Source organism: Chionomys nivalis, unplaced genomic scaffold (assembly GCF_950005125.1).
Source record: "Chionomys nivalis unplaced genomic scaffold, mChiNiv1.1 scaffold_28, whole genome shotgun sequence".
NCBI lineage: Eukaryota > Metazoa > Chordata > Mammalia > Rodentia > Cricetidae > Chionomys > Chionomys nivalis.
The window spans coordinates 5,430,370-5,455,282 of record NW_026646922.1 but is presented as its reverse complement, the minus strand read 5'-3'; the positions used below and the strand labels follow the sequence as shown (position 1 = coordinate 5,455,282).

Genomic DNA, 24,913 nt, shown 5'->3' with positions numbered 1-24,913 from the left:
AAACCCTCTTTACTTTGGCTTAAAAACTAATTTGGGGTCAATGTAAGATAGTAAAACACATGAGCTTGATGATTTAAAATTTTATTAATATACATTAAAGTAAAAGACTATTAAAATAAAAAGTCTCATCATGCACGTCCTGGCTTAATTTGAATACCCGCAAAGTAACACCCATATTGCATTTGAGATATCTGGACATGGGATACTTCTACCCAATTCTCTTCATTTGTGATCAATATTTTGACTCCAATTTCTTTCAGAAACTTCTGGAAGTTTCATTGTTCTTACTTTCTGTCAAAAGTCTTTAAAATTAGTATTTATGTTGCCCCCCTTTTCTTTGCATATTGGTTGCTCATTGCTCTTCTTACAGAAACTGCAGAGAAAACAGGTTCTAAATTTGAATCAATCAGAGAGCTCCCAGTTCCAATTGGCTCAGATAGTGTAGGAAATTTAAATTCACCCACAGATCCTGCTCTTCACATCTCATCTGCTTCAGTTGAGAGGTGAAATGAGACCTGGTCTTAGGCTTTTCCAACTTACATTATTCATCTGTTAATGTGGAGGTTACAAGACAGCTGTCTAGACTCATGTTCTTCCTTCCACTCTCTGGGTCTTTGTTTCCTGGGTCTGGGCTGGTTTAATACTTATAATATGGCCTTGCCTTAGAACTCCTGGCAATCCTTGTGCTCATTAGGTATAACAAATTAAACAAAGTAAGGGCTTCCATATTAGGAGTCAAGAAAAACCTGAGTTTAGGAGATAGGTACATATGAGACAGACTGACAATGCATATCTTCACACATGAAAACACACATACAAACACACACACTCAGCCTTATATTTGAGACAGGTTATCTCATTGAACCAGATGGTTACTGATTTTTCCAGAACAGGTAGTCTAATTGGTGTATAAGTATGGATATGGTTGACTCTAGATCAAAGAGAGGTATGTGTATGTGTGCCTTCATACATATGGAAGCTGTTTCATTCTTCATGTGTGTGTATATATGTGTGTGTGTATTCATGAATGTGAGTGCAAGTGGGCATTGCCACAGTAAGCATGTGGGCTTGAGGAGAGAGGAGGACAACCCAGGATATCAGTAGTTGCCTTCCATTTTGTTTGATATGGTGTCTTTATTGTTTTTGTTGCTTATTCAAGGCTAGTTGACTAGCTAGCTTCTGAAGAGTCTCCTGTCTCCACATCCCAATTGGTCTTAAGAGAACTGGACTTGCAGATACTTGTACACATCCTGATTTTAAGTAGATTCTGAGAATTCAGTCACAGTGCCTTTCACTTTCATGGCAAGTATTTTGCCTACTGTGCCAACTTCCTGGCACATGAGTTACTTATTGTTACTATTATTTAATTCAGTAACATTTCTATTAGCCATAGTTTTCTAGAGTAACAGAACTTATAGAAAAAGTTTTAACACAATGGTTTACAGGTTGTGGCCTTGTTAATCCCTCTATGAAAAAAATGTCCAAAAGCAAAGTAGGTATTCAGTCCGAGACTCTGAATGTGTCAGCTAGTCTTTGGTACACACCATAATTATAAAGAATTCTGTGTTAATGCTGGTGAGGGAATAGCCTTGCCTTTGAGAGCAAGCAGGCAGAGAAAGTGGTTCCTCCTACCATCTCCTTTATATAAGCTGCCAGAAGATGGTGTGGCCCAGACAAAAATGCCTCTTCCTACCTCAAAAGAGTCCTATCTCAAAGATCCAGATTAGGAGTGTGTCTTACCACTTCAAAATTGAAATTAAGAAGAAATACTCTTCCATAAATATGCCCAGTCATTAAAATACTTATTAACTCTAGATGTAGTCAAGTTGACAACTAAGAATAGCCATCCCATCATTATGAATATATTGTCTATTCATATAGAAATCTGTATTTCTACCTCATAAAATCCTCCAAGGTTGTATGGCCACAGATCTACTTCACTTCCTATGAGACTTTTCTTAAGTCGGGCAGAGATGCCCCTTCATTGGAATGTCAATCCTGTTCACTGCAATCTACACCACCAGTTTAACTCCTTGTAGGGGTGCAGGGATGTCACATTTACATGCTGATTTTCTGGTTTAGATTTTGCAGGAATATAGAAAGGTTATTATTCAGGGCCCCTCTTTTATAAAATAATGGGACACATACTACAGTTCATCCCAACACTCTGGTGGCAAAGTCTGTCTATGTAAAATCTGAAAGCGGCATTTGGAAGTGTGTGACTTAGCAATGATGTGAAGGGATGGGGGATTCTGGAAATCCAATCACAGAAGGAAATATTGAGTAAGGTAGGTGGCCAACTGGCCAGTCAACTCCAGAGGAATAAAATGTCATTGTATCAGGGGCCATCATAATGCTCTTCACATCTGTCAAGGACCAATGTGGGGTAGATGCAGTGTGAATTTGCCTTTCAGCTCCTCAGAGTGTGGGTTCATTCTCAGTGGAAAGAAAAGTATGGTCATGCACTGAGTTCCTTGGTTAAGATTTTAGACTTAGGCAATGAATTCAGATCTTGATTCCATCCTTCCTTTCTGTTGGAACTTTGTTAGACTGTGTAACATGTCTGAGCCTAACTTTCTTATGTCTTAGGAAGAGAGGAGACAGGATTCAAAAAGCCAAATGAGATAGTGGACAGGGTTCTTATAGAAAGATTTCTTCTAATGTCATTGTGTGAGGCAGGCCAAAGTGATGGAGGAGGGCTGTATGTCTATAGGTTTATAAAGAAACTGCCTTGGCACTTTTGATAGGACAGCAGATTAGATAGGCAGAGTAAAGAGAAGAGAATGCTGGGAGAAAGAAGCCGAGTAAGACAGACACCATGCCACTCCTCTCTGAGACAGAAGCAGCTTAAGAATCTCCCTGGTAAGCCAGCAGCTCATGGTGCTATACAGATTATTTGAAATGGCTTAATCAAGATGTGAGAATTAGCTAATAAGAGGCTAGAAATAATGGGTCAAGCAGTATTTAAAAGAATACAGTTTCTGTAAAATTATTTCTGGAAAAGCTAGCCAGAGCTGGAGACAGGTGGCAGGATGCAGCCTGCCATTCCTATAACACCAAAGAGCAGTCAAAGTTAAGCTCAAAGCTCTGCCACTGAAATGTGTATAATATAAATTGGAAACACAGTTGTTTAAAAAGATGAGTGTAACATTTTATGGAAATGTGTATGCATGCATGCAGAGACCAGAATTAACCGTGGGTGTCTTCCTTAGTTACTCTCTGTCATGTTTAAGATACATCATTTCTTTGAACCTGGAGCTGACCAATTCCCCTTGACCAAAGAGTGAGACTCAGAGACACAGGTGTGGCTGTCTCCTCAGAACTGAGTGATGGGTTTATATCTTTAATTCTGAGATTCTTGCACAAGTTGAAGGGATCAAATTTATGTTCTTCATTTGTATGGAAAGCACCTTACTGACTGAGCCATGGCTGAAGAACAAGACAGTTGGTTAAAAAGTATTGAGCTCTGAGTTAATATTCTGAATCAGAAAAGGGAATGGTATGACTTTAAAAGAAATGTTAGGGAGATTGAGATGAGAGACATTCAAACATGAATGCCTTTGCTTCCTCCCCTCAAGACTCCTGGTGGATGTGTCCAGAGGGCTACTGAATTATCACAGCATGGGGAAACAGCGAACTGTGAAGTCTGTTTGGGCTCAGGTCTTGATATCAAATTTAGGGTGTAAATATATAAAAGTGTACATCCAGAGTAGCATGCTATGGTTGGTCTATCCCAGTAGTATATTGCATTTCAAAGCAGATGTTAATTTCTGCTCATTTTAGAGGGGCATGACAGCAGATGCTCAAGGCAGAGGTGCATTGTTATAGATGCTTAAGGCAAAGAAATATTGCTCCAGATGCTCAAGGCAGAGATACATCATTTTAGATGCTTAAAGCAGAGATTCATTACATGGGATTGAAATGGCATTCCATCTCCTGAGCTTTGACTGCCAGGATTTGTGGCTCATTAACCTTTAAAAATGCTTTCATTATCTTCCTGGAATTGGGAAATGGGGTTCTTCATTTTCAGTTACCACCTTTGTCTCATCACTGCCTATATTTTGCTTAGTCTCAGTTTTTCTACTTTCTGATTAGGAAAGCCATCTTTTGCAGTCTTAGCTTCTTCCAGAATGTAACTGAATATATTCTCTGGAACTCTGCAACTCCCCATGGTGTTACATGTCTTAGCTTTGGTGTTACGTCCTCAGCCTCCATTGATGCTCAGAATTCTTCATCTGTTTCTTGTTGCTGCCAATGTGATTGTGGCCATGTATGTCATATCTCAAGCTGGATGTTCTATCTGTTTTTATTATTCCTGCAAGTGGTTCAATGCACTGTACCTGAGATAGAGACTCCTCTCGGGGAGAAGACGAGCAAAGAGGATATTTTGATGCCCTGGTATTACAACGCCAGATGAGATGCTTCCCCAAGCAGCAAGCATCCTGTTCATATGATCAGAAGAAAGGCAGATGTGACAGTGTAGACTGACATCATAACATCCTGGAAGATGCATTTTTTTTCCCAATTATGTTAGTTTTGAATCTTCCCCAAGGGTCTTTCATAAGCCGTTTGTTACATCAGTGAGACTTTTTGTTGAGACTCTAGGGAGATATGCCTCCTTCTGACAATGGTGAGGATAACTCCCGGGAAAAAGGTCATCTGTGCCACACTCTTGCTGGCCCTCTCAGAGTAGAAACTGCCAATGCTTGGGCTAGCTGCTTGGAGATTTTGTGGCCTAGACAGGAGTAGTGACTATGGAAAATGCTGTGGCTGTTTCCTTCTTAGCTCAGGTCTCCTCTTCCATTTTGAAATCCTACAGGGTAGTGCTCTCATACTCCCTCTTTTTTTCTTTTATCTCTCCTGTGTGAACCCATAATTTTACTTTCTTATCTGACTCTGACCCTTCCATCTCCACATATAAAGTTCTTTAATGCCAATATGTAGTTTTGGTTGATAGATTCTATACTGCAGGAAAGCTACTTAGATAGGAAGCAAACAACTCAAATTATCTATAGAGAGTTTGATAACCTGAGCATATTCACAAGGCAACGTCCTCCAAACAGTATATTGGCAGTAAATATATAACCAAGCAATCATCACAGACAAATAGAGATGCTTAGATGAGGCTCAGATGAACTGTGCCAAAGATTTAAAAAAACACTCTTCAGATCACTGATCTGCCTCAAGGCTGCACAGTGAATTTCAGGTTCTCAGCCTTACTGAACTATTAACCATGCTGGGGTGGGCTTTGTTGAACCAACTGCTATTGAGTCATTTCTACTGTAAGTGCTCGCTCACCAATTTTCCTGTAAGTAACCCGAAAATTATTCTTTGGTTCACCTAGTTAGACTTTGTCTATTGTTAGTTCCATATCTCTTGTGTGTAGCCAATTTATTCATACAACATAGGTTTTACCCAGACAAGCCATCTCAGGATAGTCAATGAATCTGCAATACCCTTTGTTGGTGGAGGCCACTCTTTAGTTAGTTTTCCGACCACCTTGACTTAAAATAATCACATAAAACCTATATTATTCACAACACTGTTTGGCCAATAGCTTAAACATATTTCTAGTTTCCTCCCTTATTCTAAACAAACCCATTTGCATTTAACTGTATCACCAGTAGTTCATGTCTTACCAACAAATTTTTGGCAACTCCAGAGAAGGTGTTCTTCCATGGTGGTGTCTATGTGGCTTCTCACTGACCCTACCCTGTTTCTCCTATCATTGTTTACTTTTACCACCTAGGTCTATTCTGCTAAGCTACTGTCTGAAACAACATTATTCATTAACCAATAAAAGCAAACATAGACAGAAGGACTTCCCAAACCAACCCTTTGTCCAATGTATTAATTCCAAGGACTGGTATAAAATTTTCTAATAAAACAAATACTTGAAAGGGGTTGATGTTTATTCTCAGGATCTGGAATAAATGTGTTGGTGGGGACCCTACTTCATCAAGATGTGCTAGGAAAGTTGGCTTTTGATATTCCTCAGTATGTATCAGTTCTCTTACTGTCTCCACTGTTTTGTGAGCACACCACTGTTTTCCTGTGTCTCTTTTGATACAGAGGTTTGCCATTGAATTTAAAGACCATCTTATCCTAAGATGACACATTTTTGTGAATCTTAAGCTTCTATTTGCAAAGTAATATTTTTAAATTATGATCCCTGTCAGTGGGGCCTAAAATTTGGATATATCACTTTTATGGTGTGGTTTCCTGCTGTACTGTGTATTTACAAATTCTCAGGATTAAGACTGTGTTACTTGGCAGGAGTCACTACATTTTAGGTGACCCTGTGTGATTGGTTTTTCCTTTGTTAAATAGAATCTTTAATGATCTTGAGAGAAAGGAAATGAAATGCTATTTCAATATGTTAAATATTCTTTCATCCTTGGGCATCTGTCCTTCTGAGGGTTGTTTTTGTTTTAATCTCATGTATGTACTTACAAAATGTAATGGTTTCATTCCATCTGCTATGCAAAACATTGTGGCAAATAAACAAGCAAGCAAAAAGCATCAACACAAAAACGACTTAAGGGAGAGAGAGTTTTATTTTGCCCAGCATTTCAGAGGGATTGTTTCAATAGCTATTGAAATGGCAGAGCAACAGGAGTCTGAGGCTTGCTGGCCACATTGCATTAACAATTAAGAAGCAGAGAGAGATCAGGAAGTCGGGTGAGTCTATAGATTCTTAGAGCCTATCTTCAGTGTCCACTTCCTCCAGCAATTCTCTGCCTCCTAAAGGTCGGCAACCACTTCAAAGAGCACCACCTGTTTGGGAAAAAATGTTCAAATATGTGAGCTTATGGGGGACATTTCTCACTCAAACCACAACATGTTCTATGCCAATAGATTCCAGAACTAACCAGTAAAAACTATTATCACCCATGATGGGCAGCTTGTTATACTCAGGGGGAGATAAATATAAATGCATGCACAACTTGAAAATGGCTCCTGTAACTTTAGGCTGTCATAATTACATGCATAACATATAGGTATCAGGTCGGTTCATAATAATGCAACCTTGAAAGTCTAATCAATCTTAATATTTTAAAGTCTATTTAATATTTTATTAAAATATAATATTTTAAAGTCTAACCACTATCAAGGATCCTGCTTTGGAAGAAGCTGGTTTGTGGGAGAGAAGAGGCAACGATGTGAATAACACAGAAAAGGAGAAAGTGTTCTCTTGCTTGATGAGCTGTTTGAGGAGCTGGTCATTGAAACTCCATGGGAAATGAGAGCAAGACCCACAGTAACAGCTTTATTGTGTCAGTGTGTGCAACCACAGTAGGCTGTGTGATCAAAGTCACCCTAAGTGTTGGGCTTCCAGAGTAGATTAAATGGAAGGCTAGTGTGTTCTGAGAGGGCTCCTCAGGGAGACACATGAGTTGACATCAGCCCTCAAGAAATGTTAACAGGCCAGGTGTAAGAGACAGGGAGAGGGCTATTTGAAAGAAAAAGGATGAATTCTGGAATGAGCAACTATTATTCTCATTATTGTTTCACATCACAGAAACCCAAATCCACCACCTGCCTCTTTCAATTTGACTTGAAAGAACATGGAGAGAGTATTTAAAAAATCAGGGATTTAAAGCCATTTCTTTTCCTCTTGCAATGTACAATGCTTCACACAAAAAATATTCTATATAAAAAACCCCACTCTTTGTCTATCTTTGGGCACAATTTTCCTTCCTGCCCCACATTGCCAGGAGCCATACAGGTAAGAACAATTTGTCAGGCAGTTTGGCTCTTGCTGTTCCTGAATTCTGTCCTTCTTTTTGCTGGTAATTTGGATGTTTATTGTTTCATTTTGTGTTGGAGATCTGTGATATATTGGTCAGGCATACACACTGCTGTATTCTCAATCTTTTGTTCTGTAAACTTCATTACAATTCCAATATCAATCCGAGCATTTGTTCCTTTTCGTCTTTGACATTTCTAATTAAGAAATAAGAATCCTGGAACTACTTCTGCATATATCTGGGCAATCTTGGAGTGAGCCAGCTCAAACCTACATTCCTCTGGATTCTCCCAGGAGCTGTGCACCTGCACTTCCTTCCCAACCATTTTATGATTTGAACACCTGTTGCTCTCCTTCTCTTTACAGAGACGTGGGCAGATCTGTTTGCTGGTACCCATGACTTCCAGAGATACGTTATTGTCTCCTAGACATGTGCTCCCTGGGCATTCCATGATATCAAATGTTTTTTTTTTTATTTGACCTAAGTGTAATTTGATTGTAGGTGGAGATATCAGCTATATTGGTATGAATTGAAACAAGCTGCCAAGTTCAACTAAGTCACACACATGTAAGATTCAGTCCCAAGTAGGAGTGTATCTAGGGAGAGGTTATATGTGACAAGGATATATATGACACAAGAGGGTCAACCTCTGCCAGACGTGTCCTAAAAATTTTCAGAGCAGTAATGGATGTCCATGAGGGGTAAATATTTTAATGAAAATTGGATAGGATTTTTTTATATTATAGGTGTTTTACCAATATATTGATTTATCAAAATTACGCATCATCCCTATCACATTAGGCTTTAACTGCCAACCTGACCCAACTTAGAAGCAGATAAGAGTCTCAGTTGAGGAATTGCCTCATCAGGTGGGTCTGTAAGCATGACTGTTAGTCAAGTGTTAATGAAGCCCAGTCCACTGTGGGTAGCATCATTCCCTTGGAAGTGGTCATGTGCTGTGTATGAAACCTAGCTGAGTTTGAGGCTGCAAGCAAGTTAGCAAGTGGCATCCACTACAATTGTGCTGCAGGGACTGCCGAAATTTTAAAGTTATAAATTAAACAACACACACAGCTTGGGTCTATATTGGAGTCAACAGTCGAGGGAGAGTCAAGTGTAAATGTAGGCTGTTTGGTATAGAAGAGAGACAGGTATTTGACTCTTCACTTTAGACCTGTCTTGCTGAAACTTTAGAATGTATCAGGGACATTAAAATGGAAATAACTGAAGTGCTTTTCCTTGGTAGTGTCTCTCTGCTGAGCTTAACTGACTATTCTTAAATACAGAGAGTTTTGTCTGGTCTTGGAGTAAGCATATCTCTTCCTTCATCTGTCCTACATAAGAGGGAAGGGTCAGAAGTTTGTGCCAGACCCAAAAAGCGCCTAGTTGACAACTGGTATCAGAGGCCCCTGGAGGAGGGTATAATTCACCCAGTGATGAATTTTCTACCCCTGTGGCTGACTTGGTGGACAGTATGTTCTTTAAGATTTTGTTGAAGGCAAAAACTTCAATATCATCTAAGAGTAAAACCCAAAGAGACATAGGAATGTTGCTGCTCTCCCTTAATTCACTTGCTTCTCTTGCAGATAAAGAACACTCCAGAATGTAGGTGGTATCTATAACGGTGTGTCTGTGTTAGCTAAGCATAACTCATTGGAGTTTTACAACTCTTGAGGCACCAGCTTACAAAAAATGCCTGCAGGATACTGTGGGGTTAACACAGGACTCAAGGAAATTCTTAGGGAACTGGGTTTCCGGCCATCTCCAATGTCTACTTTCTTCCAGCACCCTCAATTAGGCAGGGGCTTTCATATCAGCTACAGCTGAAATTTCTTCTGACTCTAAAAATTTCACAGTATCTAGGACAAACTTTTCCATCTGACATCTCTTTGGAATATAAGATGAGTTCCCTGAGGGCCATAGATATGTCTCAATTTTCACCTCCCAGTCCCAGAAGTTTCAATGGTACCTTACAAATTCAGGGCTCTCAGTAAGTGTTAAAGGGATGAATAAGGTTTTGGCATATCCAAAGACAGCAGAAAGGTCCTGAGGGAATGAAGCATGGCCAGGTGTTTCCTTAGATCTGCTGTTTTTCTCCATGCTTTTCTCCTGAAAGTTCATGGAAGGAAATATGACTGTAAGTCTGTGTTTGATGTCAGGAAGGTGTGAAAGAATGCTGGCTTATTGAGCTTGTGAGCACTTTTCCCTTAGATGAAGGCTGTGTGATGAGGTGGGGATCATGCTAACTATCTTCTCAGTTAATCTGGGTCACCTATCAACATTAGTGTCCTGTGCAAGTGTTCTATGGACAGATCCCAGTGTGGTCTGATGAGGAATGCTAAAGGTACTGAAATAAAATGTCATGGCCTGGGAAGACAGACATTCTTTGAAGTCCTTTATAAGAGGTTTATAAAAGACCCCAATTACCATTTCCTGGGGTACTGTGGGATCAAACAGAGACTTAGGCACTCTTTGCCTTTTATTCATTTTGTGTGTGGTTTACTTACAGCGTATATGTGTGTATGCATGTTTCCTCATGTGTGTGGGTTCACATGCATGTTTGTGTGAACATGAATTAAGCAGCACAGTGATCAATGTTGGGAGTCAAGCTCAGTAATTCTCTAACCGCAGTCATTCAAGCAGAACTTGTTAAACAAATATATCCATTGACAGTGAGGCCAGACTCTTTAGCCAGAACACCAAGTGTGTTTCTGGGGGATCAGACCTTTGATGCTAACACTATACCAAGCAGCCATCACCACAACATCCTAGGCACCAACTTTACATGAGATAAGGAGTAGCATTTATTGTGCACCCAGATGCTTCATGCATATCAATTCCTGCAGTATTTCAAACCTCTTGGGGCTTGCCTCATAAACTCCACATCCTTCGGATGTGAAAACCATGTAGACCAACAAAGAGGTAGGACTCAGGCTGGGACTTGAGCCTTAGAGCTCTGATCACTATATTCAAAAGAGTTCCCTAATTTCTCAGTTAATGTAGCCCCTGCAATGGCTTGTGACAGTGACTCCACTCTCTCCTTACCTCTTCAATATAGTGCATGAAGTTCTAGCAATAGCAATAAGACAACATAAGGAGATCAAGTGGATTCAAATTGGAAAGGAAGAAGTTAAACTTTCATTATTTGCTGATGATATGATAGTATACATAAGTGACCCCAAAACTGTACCAAAGAACTTCAACAACTGATAAAGACCTTTAGTAATATGGCAGGATACAAGATTAACTCAAAAAAAATCACTTGCCCTCCTATACACTAAGATAAGTATGCAGAGATGGAATTCACAGAAGCATCACCCTTCATGATAGCCACAATAGCATAAAATATCTTGGGGTAACTCTGACCAAGGAAGTCAAAGTTGTATTTGAAAACATCTCTAAGACTTTTAAGAAGGAAATTCAAGAGGATACCAGAAAATGGAAGGATCTCCCTTGCTCTTGGTTTGGGAGGATCAACATAATAAAAATGGCAATTCTCCCAAAAGAAATCTATAGATTCAGTGCAATCCCCATTAAAATCACATCAAAATTCTTCATATAACTTGAGAGGAAAGTAATCAACTTTATATGGAAAAACGAAAAACCCAGGATAGCCAAAGCAATTTTTAAAATTTATTTATTTATTAAAGATTTCTGCCTCCTCCCATCACCGCCTACCATTTCCCTCACCTACCCCCCAAAAATTCCACATCTCTCCTCAGCACTAAGAACAATCAGGGTTCCCTGCCCTTTGGGAAGTCCAAGGTTCACCAACCTACATCCAGGTCTAGTAAGGTGTGCATCCAAATGGCCTAGACTCCCACAAAGCCAGTACGTGATGTACGATCAAAAACCCTTTGCCATTGTTCTTGCGTTCTCAGTCGTCCTCATTGTCCACTATTTTCAGGGAGTCCTGTTTTATCCCATGCTTTTACAGAACCATGCCATCTGGAGTTGCTGAGATTCTGATAGACCATCCCCATTGCATCAGTGTGTGGGTACACCCCTTGCGGTCCTGAGTTCCTTGCTCGTGCTCTTTTCTCTTTTGCTCCTGATTTGGACCTTGAAATTTCAGTCCAGTGCTCCAATGTGGGTTCTGTCTCTGTCTTATTTCATCGCCTAATGGAGGCTAATATTCAGGATGATGCCTATATGTTTTTCTTTTTTTTTTTACTTATTTATTTATTTTTATTCTTTTTTAATTAAAATTTCCACCTGCTCCCCATTTCCCATTTCCCTCCCCTCCTCCCAAATATTGCCCTCCCCCCACTTCCCTCCCCCTATCTCCACTCCTCTTCTCCTCCCCCCACTCCATTCCCCCTCTCTCTCGATACTGAAGAGCAGTCCAAATTCCCTGCCCTGCGGGAAGACCAAGGTCCTTCTATCTATGTCCAGAAAGGTGAGCGTCCAAACAGGCTAAGCTCCCACAAAGCCAGTTCATGTATTAGGATCGAAACCTAGTGCCATTGTCCTTGGATTCTCATCAGTCTTCATTGACCGCCATGCTCAGAGAGTCCGGAATCAACCCATGCTTATTCAGTCCCAGACCAGCTGGCCTTGGTGGGCTCCCAATAAATCAGTTCCACTGTCACAGTGGGTGGGTGCATCCCTCGTGGTCCTGATTTCCTTGCTCATGTTCTCCCTCCTTCTGCTCCTCATTTGGACCTTAAGAGCTCAGACCGTTGCTCCAAATTGAGACTCTGTCTCTACCTCGATCCATCGCCAGATGAAGGTTCTAAGGTGATATGCAAGATATTCATCAGTATAGGATAGGGTCATTTCAGGTTCCCTCTCCTTAGTTGCCCAAGGTACCAGCTGGCGACATATTCCTGGACACCTGCGAACCCCTCAAGAGTCAAGTCTCTTGCCAACCCTAAGATGGCTCCCTTAGATAGGATATATACTTCGCTGCTCCCGTATCCATCCTTCCTATAGCCCAACCATCCCAATCCTCCGAGCTCCTCCCATCCTCCCCTTCTCATATTTCTCATCCTATTTCCCCTTTGCCCCATGCCACCTCACCCGCAAGTTCCCAGTATTTGCCCTGGAATCTTGTCTACTTCCCCCTCTCCATGCGGATGACTATATGATTTTCTTTGGGTTCACTTTCTTATTTAGCTTCTATAGGATCACACATTATATGCTTAATGTCTTTTATTTTATGGCTAGAAACCGATTATGAGTGAGTACATCCCATGTTCCTCTTTTTGAGTCTGGGATACCTCACTCAGGATAGTGTTTTCTATTTCCATCCATTTGCACGCAAAATTCGAGAAGTCATTGTTTTTTACTGCTGAGTAGTACTCTAATATGTATATATTCCACACTTTCTTCATCCATTCCTCCATTGAAGGGCATCTAGGTTGTTTCCAGGTTTTGGCTATTACAAACAATGCTGCTATGAACATAGTTGAACAGATACTTTTGTCATTTGATGTGGCATCTCTTGGGTATATTCCCAATAGTGGTATTACTGGATCTTGGGGTAGGTTGATCCCAAATTTCCTGAGAAATCGCCACACTGATTTCCAAAGTGGTTGCACAAGTTTGCATTCCCACCAGCAATGAATGAGTGTGCCTCTTTCTCCACAACCTCTCCAGCAAAGGCTATCATTGGTGTTCTTGATTTTAGCCATTCTGACAGGTGTAAGATGGTATCTCAAAGTTGTTTTAATTTGCATTTCCCTTATCGCTAAGGAGGTTGAGCATTACCTTAGGTGTCTTTTGGCCATTTGAATTTCTTCTGTTGAGAATTCTCTGTTCAGATCAGTGCCCCATTTTTTTATTGGGTTCATTAGCATTTTAAAGTCTAGTTTCTTGAGTTCTTTATATAATTTGGTGATCAGACCTTTGTCTGTTGCAGGGTTGGTGAAGATCTTCTCCCAGTCAGTGGGTTGCCTTTTTGTCTTAGTGACAGTGTCCTTTGCTTTACAGAAGCTACTCAGTTTCAGGAGGTCCCATTTATTCAATGTTGCCCTTAATGTCTGTGCTGCTGGGGATAAACGTAGGAAGTGATCTCCTGTACCCATATGTTGTAGAGTACTTCCAAATTTTTCTTCTATCAGGTTCAGTGTGTTCAGACTAATATTGAGGTCTTTAATCCATTTGGACTTGAGTTTTGTGCATGGTGATAGATATGGATCTATTTTCATTCTTCTACACGTTGACAACCAGTTCTGCCAGCACCATTTGTTGAAGATGCTCTCTTTTTTCCATTGAATACTTTTAGCTCCTTTATCAAAAATTAGGTGTTCATAAGTTTGTGGGTTAAAATCAGGGTCTTCTACTCGGTTCCATTGGTCGACTTCTCTGTTTTTATGCCAATACCAAACTGTTTTCAATACTGAGGCTCTGTAATAGAGTTTGAGGTCAGGGATGGTAATGCCTCCAGACGATCCTTTATTATATAAGATTGTTTTGGCTATCCTGGGTTTTTTGTTTCTCCATATAAAGTTGATTATTGTCCTCTCAAGATCTGTGAAGAATTTTGATGGGATTTTGATGGGGATTGCATTGAATCTATAAATTGCCCTTGGTAGAATTGCCATTTTTACTATGTTGATCCTCCCTATCCAAGAGCAAGGGAGATCCTTCCATTTTCTGGTATCCTCCTCAATTTCTTTCTTCATTGACTTAAAGTTCTTGTCAAATAGATCCTTTACTTCCTTGGTTAGGGTTACCCCAAGATATTTTATGCTATTTGTGGCTATCGTGAAGGGTGATGCTTCTCTGATTTCCATCTCTGCTTCCTTATCCTTTGTGTATAGGAGGGCAACTGATTTTTTCGAATTGATCTTGTATCCTGCAACGCTACTAAAGGTGTTTATCAGCTGAAGGAGTTCTTTGCTGGAGTTTTTGGGGTCGCTTATGTACACTATCATATCGTCTGCAAATAATGAAAGTTTAACTTCTTCCTTTCCGATTTGAATCCCTTTGATCCTCTTTTGTTGTCTTATTGCTATTGCTAGAATTTCAAGCACTATATTAAAGAGGTATGGAGAGAGTGGACAACCTTGTCGTGTGCCTGATTTTAGTGGAATAGCTTTGAGTTTCTCTCCATTTAATTTGATGTTAGCTGACGGCTTGCTATAAATAGCTTTTATTATAGTTAGGAACGACCCTTGTATTCCTAATCTCTCTAAGACCTTTATCATAAAGGGATGTTGAATTTTGTCAAATGCTTTTTCAGCATCTAATGAAATGATCATATGGTTTTTTTCTTTCAGTTTATTTATATGATGGATTACATTGATAGATTTTCGTATGTTGAACCAGCCCTGCATCTCTGGGATGAAGCCTACTTGATCATAATGGATAATTTTTCTGATGTGTTCTTGGATTCGGTTTGCCAGTATTTTATTGAGTATTTTTGCGTCGATGTTCATGAGTGAGATTGGCATGTAGTTCTCTTTCTTGGTTGTGTCTTTGTGTGAGTAACTTCAGCTTCATAAAAGGAATTTGGCAATGACTTCTCTGTTTCAATATTGTGAAATACATTAAGGAGTATAGGTATTAGGTCTTCTTGGAAGTTCTGGTAGAATTCTGCATTGAAGCCATCTGGACCTGGGCTTTTTTTGGTGGGGAGGTTTTTTATAACAACTTCTAATTCTTCGTGACTAACAGGTCTATTTAGATTGTTCACCTGGTCCTGGTTTAACTTTGGTATATGGTACTTATCTAAAAAAGTGTCCATTTCTATAACATTTTCCAATTTTGTGGCATACAGGTTTTTGTAGTAAGATCTAATGATTCTCTGAATTTCCTCTGAGTCTGTGGTTATGTCTCCCTTTTCGTTTCTGATTTTGTTAATTTGCGTATTCTCTCTCCACCGTTTGATTAGTTTGGATAGGGGTTTATCAATCTTATTGATTTTCTCCATGAACCAGCTTTTTGTTTCATTGATTCTTTGGATTGTTTTCTGTGTTTCTATTTTGTTGATTTCAGCCCTCAATTTGATTATTTCCAGTCTTCTACTTCTCCTAGGTGAGTCTGCTTCTTTTTTTTCTAAAGCTTTCAGGTGGGCTATTAAGTCTCCAATGTGTGCTTTCTCCATTTTCTTTAAGTGGGCACTTAATGCTATGAATTTTCCTCTTAGCACTGCTTTCATAGTGTCCCATAGGTTTGAGTATGTTGAGTCTTCGTTTTCATTGAATTCAAGAAAGACTTTAATTTCTTTCTTTATTTCTTCCTTGATCCAGGTGAGGTTCAGTAGTTGACTGTCCAGTTTCCATGAGTTCATAGGCTTTCCGGGGATAGCATTGTTGTTGATTCTAACTTTAATCCATGGTGATCTGATAAGACACAGGTGGTTACCGATATTTTTTTGTAACTGTGTAAGTTTGCTTTGTTACCGAGTATGTGGTCTATTTTCGAGAAGGTTCCATGAGCTGCAGAGAAGAAGGTATATTCTTTCCTATTTGGGTGGAATGTTCTATAGATGTCTGTTAAGTCCATTTGGTTCATTACCTCCCTTAATCCTCTTATTTCTCTGTTAGGTTTCTGTTTGATTGACCTGTCCATTGGTGAGAGAGGAGTGTTGAAATCTCCTACTATTAGTGTGTGTGGTTTGATGACTGCCTTGAGTTTTAGTAACGTTTCTTTTACATAAGTGGGTGCTTTTATATTAGGGGCATATATATTCAGGATTGAGAATAGTTGCACATGTTGAATTCCCAACAGAAATGGATGAGTATACCCCTTTCTCCACAATTTTCCAGCAAAGGTTATCATTGGTGTCTTTTATAATTGGCATTCTGACAGGTGTAAGATGATATCTCAAAGTTGTCTTGATTTGCATTTCCCTTTATTGTTAAAGAAGTTGAGCCTGACTTTAAGTGTCTTTTGTCCAATTGAACTTCTTCTGTTGAGAATTCTCTGTTCAGTTCAGTACCCCAATTTTTAATTGGGTTAATTAGTATTTTAACATTGAGTTTCTTGAGTTCTTTATATATTTTGGAGATCAGACATTTGTCTGTGAGGGGTTGGTGAAAATCTTCTTCCAGTCAGTTGTTTGCCTTTTAGTCTTCGTGACAGTGTACTCTGCTTTACAGAAGCTTCTCAGTTCCAGGAGGTCTCATTTATTCAAAGTTGCCATTAATGTCTGTGCTGCTGGGTTTTTATTTAGGAAGTGTTCTCCTGTGACCATATGTTGTAGAGTACTTCCTTCTATCCCTTCTATCAGGTTCACTAGTGGTCTGCTGTCTTTTGGCTATCTTTCTGTGCTTGAGCTTCTTACCTGCCCACTCTCTAGGTTGAAAAAACTCTTATGTTTAAGTCAGAAACAAATTCGTTGTCTCCATTATGAGTTCAAGCAAGCATAAGAAGGGAAGGATGTATGTATTTTGCTCTCTGCTGAGAAACCTACTTCCTGACTGACTGAGTCAATGAAAAGAGAAGGTATGCCTATCTCCAAAATGAGTAAGAAAAGTCTGAACAGATAGAAAAGCATTTGCAGGACAGCTACACCTGTCTTTCAACACTGAGTTAATAGTTAGGTGGTTAAATACAAGAAAACCTGCCCAAGGTCATGGCACTCCAGTCCACTGACTGTCTTTATTTTGTCCTCTCATTGAGACTCAGGATATTACATAAAGTCATTCTGTGTGTTTTTTAAAGAAGTGAGTTCTGTGAGACCCACTGCAAAATAAATGATTCATTATCGGGACAACCCTAGTTCCCCTCAATGCAGATTGATGAAGGTAGGCATTCACACATATTAGGATCACATAAAGTCTGTATGAGAAGTAGAGACAAATCCCAGTGCGATTATCATTGGGTTTTCAATCTGCCCCAATTGTTAGCCACATTTAGATCTTCCACTTTGATCCCATGCTCTGTCAGTCCCAGCACAGCTGGTTCTGTTGAGCTCCAAATAGCTCAGGCAGAGTGTCTCAGAAGATGGACTTAGCCTTATATTCCTGACTTCTTTGCTCATATTCTCCCCCCTTCTGCTCTTCAACAGGAGCTTGAAAGCTCAGTCTACTTTTCTGATATGGATCACTGTCTTTATATCCATCCTTTGCCGAACAAAACTTTTGTGATGATATTGAAGATAGTCATCAGTCGGATTATGGGACAAGGCAGTCTTAGTGCCTAGGGACATGGTACACTGCAGGCACCCTCTCCTCACCAGCCCAAGGTCCTAGTTGGGGTAACACCATTGTCTTATAGGAACACCGCTAAAGATAAGTCTCTTACCAACCCCAGAATGGCCCACTAAGTTGAGCTCTCATCAGTTGGTGAGCATTAACTTGTGTGTGTGTATATGTGTTTAATAACAATAAAAATAGAGGGATTGTAAAATTGAAATTTCTTATGTTGAGAAGAATATTTGCTAAAGAAACAGAGTCATAATAGTACTGAGAGTGTAGCCTGACATATGACATCTTTTCCCTCATGCATTATCCCTCTGAGATCCTACATCTTTTTGGCCACTCTCCTCAGTTTCCTAAACACCCATCTTGTCCTCTTCCACACACTGGATCTCCTTTCATCATTCCCTCTCCAAGGAGAAAAGACCATAAGTCCTGTTTTGTTTTGAGGCCTGTCTTTCTGTGATGTCCCATCCTCCAGACACTCCATCATTGACCAAACAACATAACATCTTCACAAATTTTTATTTTTAGAGCAAAAAAAAAATTCCATTGGGAAAGATACCAGGATTAATAGAAGACCTGAGGTATTTCTGAAAAAAAGAGTTCCCCAAACACAGTTTAAATCTGACCCCCAAAATGTGTGAATTTCACTTTAACACATCTTCATTAAATCATAAACATAGATATTGAAGTCATTATAAAATTTGATGAAATGCACCGAAGGTTTGGTGGGAACTTGGTAAATAATTTTACCTATCTTTTGGGTTCCATCTTTTGCGTTGTTCTGCATGCTTTTGCCTGCCAAGGAATCCCTGCCTAATTCCAAATTCACCCCTATGGGAGGACATCCTGGCATAATGTGGAGGTTGCTTTCAATGTATTCATCTAGATGGTGGTAAAGGTCCAAAACTGGATCTTTCTCGTAGGTAATGTAGAAACAGGTCTTCATACTCTGCACCTCATCTTGGACCACCCCAGTCCACTCCTCCATAGAGCCTGGCATGATGTGGAGGTTGCCTTCAAGGTAGTCAACCAGGAGGTGTTAAATGTACAAGACCGGATCTTTCTTGTAGGTAATATAGAAACAGGTCTTCATGATTGGCACCTCCTCTACGACCATCCCCTTCCAGTCATCCTTAGAGCCATTTGTGCCCGCAAATGTATGTTTCACTGCTCTGCTAACTATGGTGTTTGAGAGATGAGTGTCTGTCTCCTGAGGAAATGGTACGTTGTTAGGCAGGAACTTAAGGTTTAAAATCCTTTCATCACTGTGAAGCTCCAATCCATAGACACAATCTATCCCATCATACTTCAACAAATAGAGAGAGGGATTTGTTGGCAGTTGATCTAGAATGATGGCTTTCCACTGGGTGACTGGTTCATTGGCTTCCTTCCAGCCATGAGAAATTCTGCGGCCGAGAATATTCTCCAGGGCCTCAAAAGGCCTACTCAGTGTTTGCTTCTGGAGAGATGACCCATTACACTTCTGGAGAGGTGGCATGCATCTCAAACTAAGAGGCATCTTCATCATGGCTGTAGACTTAGTGAGATAGGCCACTGACTTCCTGGTCCGCTGTTTCTTGGCTATCTTTCTTTGCTTGGGCTTCATAAATGCACACTCTCTAGGTTGAAAGAATCTTCCTTCTGTTTAATTCAGAAACAAAGTCGTGGCCTCAGCCATGAGTGCCTGCAAGGATAACAAGGGGAGGCCGTCAGGTCATGGCCCTTTTCTGGAAGAACTTTGGTGCAGGAGACAAAGATATTGATCAACACGTTTGTATACTTAACTGTAATTTTCTCTTAAGAAATGAATAGGACAATTAGCAAATTTTCCTCTAGAGCTCAGTATATCAATCTCAGAGACACATTCCTGCTGCCCAAAGGCAAATGACCTCTGCTGAGAAACCTACTTTCTGACTGACTAAGTCAATGAGAGGAGAAGGTATGCCTATCCCCGAAATGAGTAAGAAAAATCTGAACAGATAACAAAGAATTCGAAGGATATCCACACGTCTCCTTCGACATCAAGCTAATAGGTAGGTTGCTCAATCCAAGACAGCCTGCCCAAGGTCATGGCACTCCAGTCCACTGGCTCTCTGATTTGTGTCTCCTGATCCAGACCCAGGTATATTACATAAAGCCATTCTGTGTCTTCATTGTGGAAGTGAGTACTGTGAGACCCACTTCAACCTGAAAGACTCATTATTCTGGGCAACAGCAGCCATTGAGAAATAATTAGTATCTTTTAAAACACCTATGGACAAAGAGCAGCTTTGCCATTTTAGTGGATTGATGAATTTGATATTGTTAGCAAAGATAAAGTGGGAAGAATAGCTGGCATTCACCATCCCCACAGCTATCAAATATAGGAGCTGGTAACAACAGAAATGGTGGACCCGCAGGACATTTGAAGGAAAACTTTTTTGTACTACAGAGGTCTTAGTTGCTTTGGAAACATATTTACCAAAAGAAAATGTCCTACCTCTCCAGATTCCATCTTCCGGAAATGTTCAGGTGCAAAACGCCTGTTGAACAGTTGTGGAGACCAGGAGCTGAACTGTCCTTCTCAGGCACTGTGAGGATAATAAACCCACCTTCATGGGAGACTAGTGCTTTGAGTGGAACAGAGTTGCTACCACCGACCAAGGCTTTGTGACATCACCAAGGCTCTACTTATGTCAGAAATCCCCTCACAAGCTTGTTACTTCCCTATTTACCCACAGAAACATCCAGCATTCAGCTCCTCAAAAGCTGTATACAGCCACCAGGCGACCCAAAATAAGCCCCCACTCATCTTCCCAATTACTCAAGTCACACTCTTACCCAAGCAACTCAGTCCCTTATCTTATTTTTCTGAAAAAGTTTTTGATGTCTGAGTCAACAACTCACATGAAAGTTTTTTTTTCTTAGATCCCATCTCTCCATTGGTTATCTTCTAATGATTTTTTTCTTACTTCATAAATAATAAATTTCAAATTTCCACTTCCTTTCCACCTCCCCCTAACTACTCACGCAACCACCAATCCTCTCCACTCAATTCCAGTCCTAATACAGGGCAGGGTACCTTGACCTGTGGGAATCCAATGCCCACCCTCCATCCAGATTGAGGAAGGTATGCATCTATATATAATGCTTCCACTTTGATCCCATGCTCTGTCAGTCCCAGCACAGCTGTTTTTGTTGACCTCCCATTAGCTCAGACACAGTGTCTCAGTGGGTGGACCATCCCTTGTATTCCTATGTTCTTTGCTCTTATTCTCTCCCCTTCAGCTCTTCAACTGGAGCTTGGAAGCTCAGTCTAGTTTTCTGATGTGGGTCCCTGTCTTTATCTCCATCCTTTTCTGTACAACAGTTCTATGGTGATATTCAAGATAGTCATCAGTCTGATTATGGGACAATACACCAGTAGTGCCTAGGGAAATGGCACAGTGCAGGCACCCACAGCTCACCTGCCCAAGGTCCTCATTGGGGTCACCCCAAGGCTTTCTGGGAACCACTCATGAGATCAGATCCTGTCTCCGGAAAGATAAACTAAAATAGGTTTTTGTCACATACTGGTAAATTTTGCTGCTATTTCCAAATAGGTGTGTTGCAGGAGCCCCTTAAAAGAAATAACCATTTTATGAATCATAATTCTAAACTGGTGTGTTACATTGCTTCTGACTTACACCTTTTTATGTGATGAAAACAACCCGGGTGTGGAGGAAGTTCTCACTGTTCATGTTGCAGAAGCCATGCAGCAGGAGTTGGAGGCTTCTAGTTCCCTGTAAGGAAATCAGTAAACATTGGGGACCAATGAAAGATGCCCTGATACATCAAGGCTAATCCTTTCAGACACCAATTCCTCCAGCAGGGTTCTGGTTCTCCACAACCTCAAAAACCTCCTGAGGGCCAAGTATTCAGAAGCAATATCCTGTGTGCATCATATCACATACAATCGTAGTGAGTACACCAATCTGTTTTTTAATGTACATCATTTTGTCCCTGAAGAAACATTTGTATTTCCTATAAAGATAACTTTCTGCCTCTTTGGGGTCCTGAAATTCCTGTAAGGGGGTGTGTGGGGCATTCTTAGATACCTTGCTGTGTTGTTATGAGACATAGATGGGACAGGAATTGTTCCAGAAATCAAAAGCAGTTAGGTTTAAACTGTGGTTTGTAGTGTGCTGGACACTTGGGTTGTGTATAGCTAATATATGGAAGGATGGATTTGCTAATAAAGGTTGGAAGCACACATGGAGGCAGGCAGTCTTACTTTTCAAATGAACCATTTTGAGGCCTTACATCAGGCTCCTCTATTCTCCTCATCTTTTTTCTTTTTCAGATTAGGACAAAAATTAAAACTCAATGTCCTGGACGTGAACACTGAATAGGTTATCAATATGAGATCACTGTGACAGAGCTCATGGGAACTGACTCATTGCAGGATATGAGATTTAGCCTGTAACGGCTAGAGCTAATGGACCAAGCAGTGTTTAAAAGAATACTGTGTGTGTGTGTCGTTATTTTGGGGCATGAGCTAGCCAGGCAGCCATGAGCCCGGCTGTGGGAAGAGGCCCGCAGCTCACCACTACAATAAACAAGTCCTCACCCTGTCACTCTGCATCAATGGGTATTTACAGTTTGGATGAAGAGTTCTCCTGGGCATCCCCCCTCAGCTCCTCTGACTCAGTCTTCAACCACACCAGTTTCACTCAGCCTCAAGAGATCACCCATGAACAAGAAGGAGACAATTACCAAGAGGGAAAAAGTATACCACAAAGTACACTTCCCAGTGGATCAAAGTTGATGTTGTTCAAATACATCTCAGGCTAGAGTATTGCTCTGAACTGGACACTGGTGGCAAATGCTTGTAATCCTAGCACTTGAGAGACTGAGGGGAAAGGATCCTGAGTCCCAGGCCAGCATGGGCTGCATATTAAGTTCAAATATAGACCTCAGAAAAACTTTAAGATAAACAAATAATAAACATATAAAGTACTTCTCCGGAGGGGAAGCCCAAAGAGCATTAAGTACCTGAAGAGACCTCTTATGAAACGGCAATTAGAAACAAAATATAATTGAAAAGAAACTTCTGCTGGAAAACACCATACTGGATCTCAATGCCTGAGTCCGGTAGGAAACTCAGACAACCCCCTCATTTTCTCTGGCTTATCACTCCCAATACTAAATAGGCAAACTTGGCATACACCTGGTCCCTCAACAAGGGTAGTTTTCTGAAGAGACAGAGACAGAGAAAATGTGTGCAAAACATCCTTCCATACTCCAACTGCAAACATTCTCATGCCCCACTAAGAAAAAGGCCTTTTCTGTGGTTCTTCAGAATAAGGGAGGAAGTCTATTCCCTTATTCCAGTGAAAATATAAGAGGGCTCAAAAGGCAAAGGTTTTTGCCACCAAGGCGTGGCAACCTGAGTTTGATCCCTGTAACTTGCATAAAGTAGAAGAAAACCAACACCATAAAAATGTCTCCTGAGTTCTTCAGGGTTCCTGCTTCATGAAATGTTCCAGACATTCTGCAGGACACAGAAGAAAGTGACTGACAAACTGCCAATAGAGGCAAAACAGCATTTCAAATTCACTGCTTCATGGAAAAGTCTGCCAGATACAATGGGCCTGTTGGCTGAAGAAAAATTTCCCGATGTTACAGAAGAACTTTGGGTTACTGTCCAGGCAGCAAGATATCTCTGTAAAGTTTTAGAAGTTGCTTATAATGCTTATAATATATATTTCTTTTCTCTCGTAGTCTCTGAATCTGCTTTGCTGTTTCTTAATCATATAATATTGAGCAATTTGGGTCCTAAAATAGTATTTTGATTAATGTGTTGGTTTGAAAGAGAATGGTCCCATAAAAGCTCCTATATTTAAATGCTTGATCCCTAGTTGGTGGAACCATTTTGAGAAAGATTAGATGTGATATCGTTGGACATGTTTTTCACAGGAGGTGGACTTTGAGATTTCAGAAGCCTAAGACAGGTCCAGCCCCTCCCTCTACCACCTCTGCTACCAACTTGTAGATCAGGTTAAAACTCCCAGCTACTCTCCAGTGTCATGCCTGTGTGCTGCCATGCCCCATGACGTGATGGTCATGGACTCACTCTCTGACCATGAGCAAGCCCCCAATTAAATGTTTTCTTTTATAAGCTGCCTTCATCATGGTGTCTCTTTACAATACAAAAGTAACTATGATAACGTTGTTACATGGTATTGCTGTGACAGGACTGGTCAAGCTGCTTGTTAGAGGAATGTTGACTTGGGAACTTTGCATGAGGGAAGTGGTTGAATGTTTTAAGTGGGGCTTAAAAATGCTACAAGAGCTTTGAAGACAGTAGTACTGAGAGCAATGTGGATTATAGAGGCCCAGTTCAAGAAGTTTCAGGGTGAAACAGTATTAGAAACTGGAATAAAGTGAATCCAAAGAAAAACATATAGATCCTCCTGGAAACTGGAAGCAGACAAGAGCACTGGGCAAAAGTTGGGAACGTGGGGATGGGGTGGGATGAAGGGGAGGGGGGTGAGAGAAGGGAGAAGGGAAGAATTAGGGAGAGCTTGGGAGAGTGGGATGGTTGCAATGGAGGAAGGGTGGATATGGGAGCAGAGAAGACGATATCTTAATTAAGGGAGCCATTTTAGGGTTGGCAAGAAACTTGGCTCTAGAAGGATTCTCAGGTGTCCACGGGGATATCTCCAGCTAGGTCCTTGGGCAGTAGATGAGAGGGTGCCTGAACTGGCCTTGTCCCATACTCACACTGATGATTATCTTGAATATCACCATAGAACCTTCCAGAGATGCATGGAGATAGAGACAGAGACCCACAGCAGAGCATTAGACTGAGCTCCAAAGATCCAGTTGAAGAGCAGAAGGAGGTAGAAGATGAGTAAGGACATCAGGACCAGGCAGGGTTGGTCCACCCACTGAGACAGTGTGCCTGAACTAAATCCAGCTGGATGCATGGGGGCTGACTGAGAAGCCAATGATAATGGCACTGAGATTTGTCTCTACTGCATATACTGGCTTTTGTGGATCCTAGTCTGTTTGAATGCACACCTTCCTAGGCCTGGATGGAGG

At 40.7% G+C, this 24,913-nt stretch overlaps 1 pseudogene; it reads right to left on the bottom strand.

Moving 5' to 3' along the window:
* Positions 1-18,497: 18,497 nt before the first annotated feature.
* Positions 18,498-19,454, bottom strand: LOC130869131 (Y-linked testis-specific protein 1-like; annotated as a pseudogene).
* Positions 19,455-24,913: the final 5,459 nt, after the last annotated feature.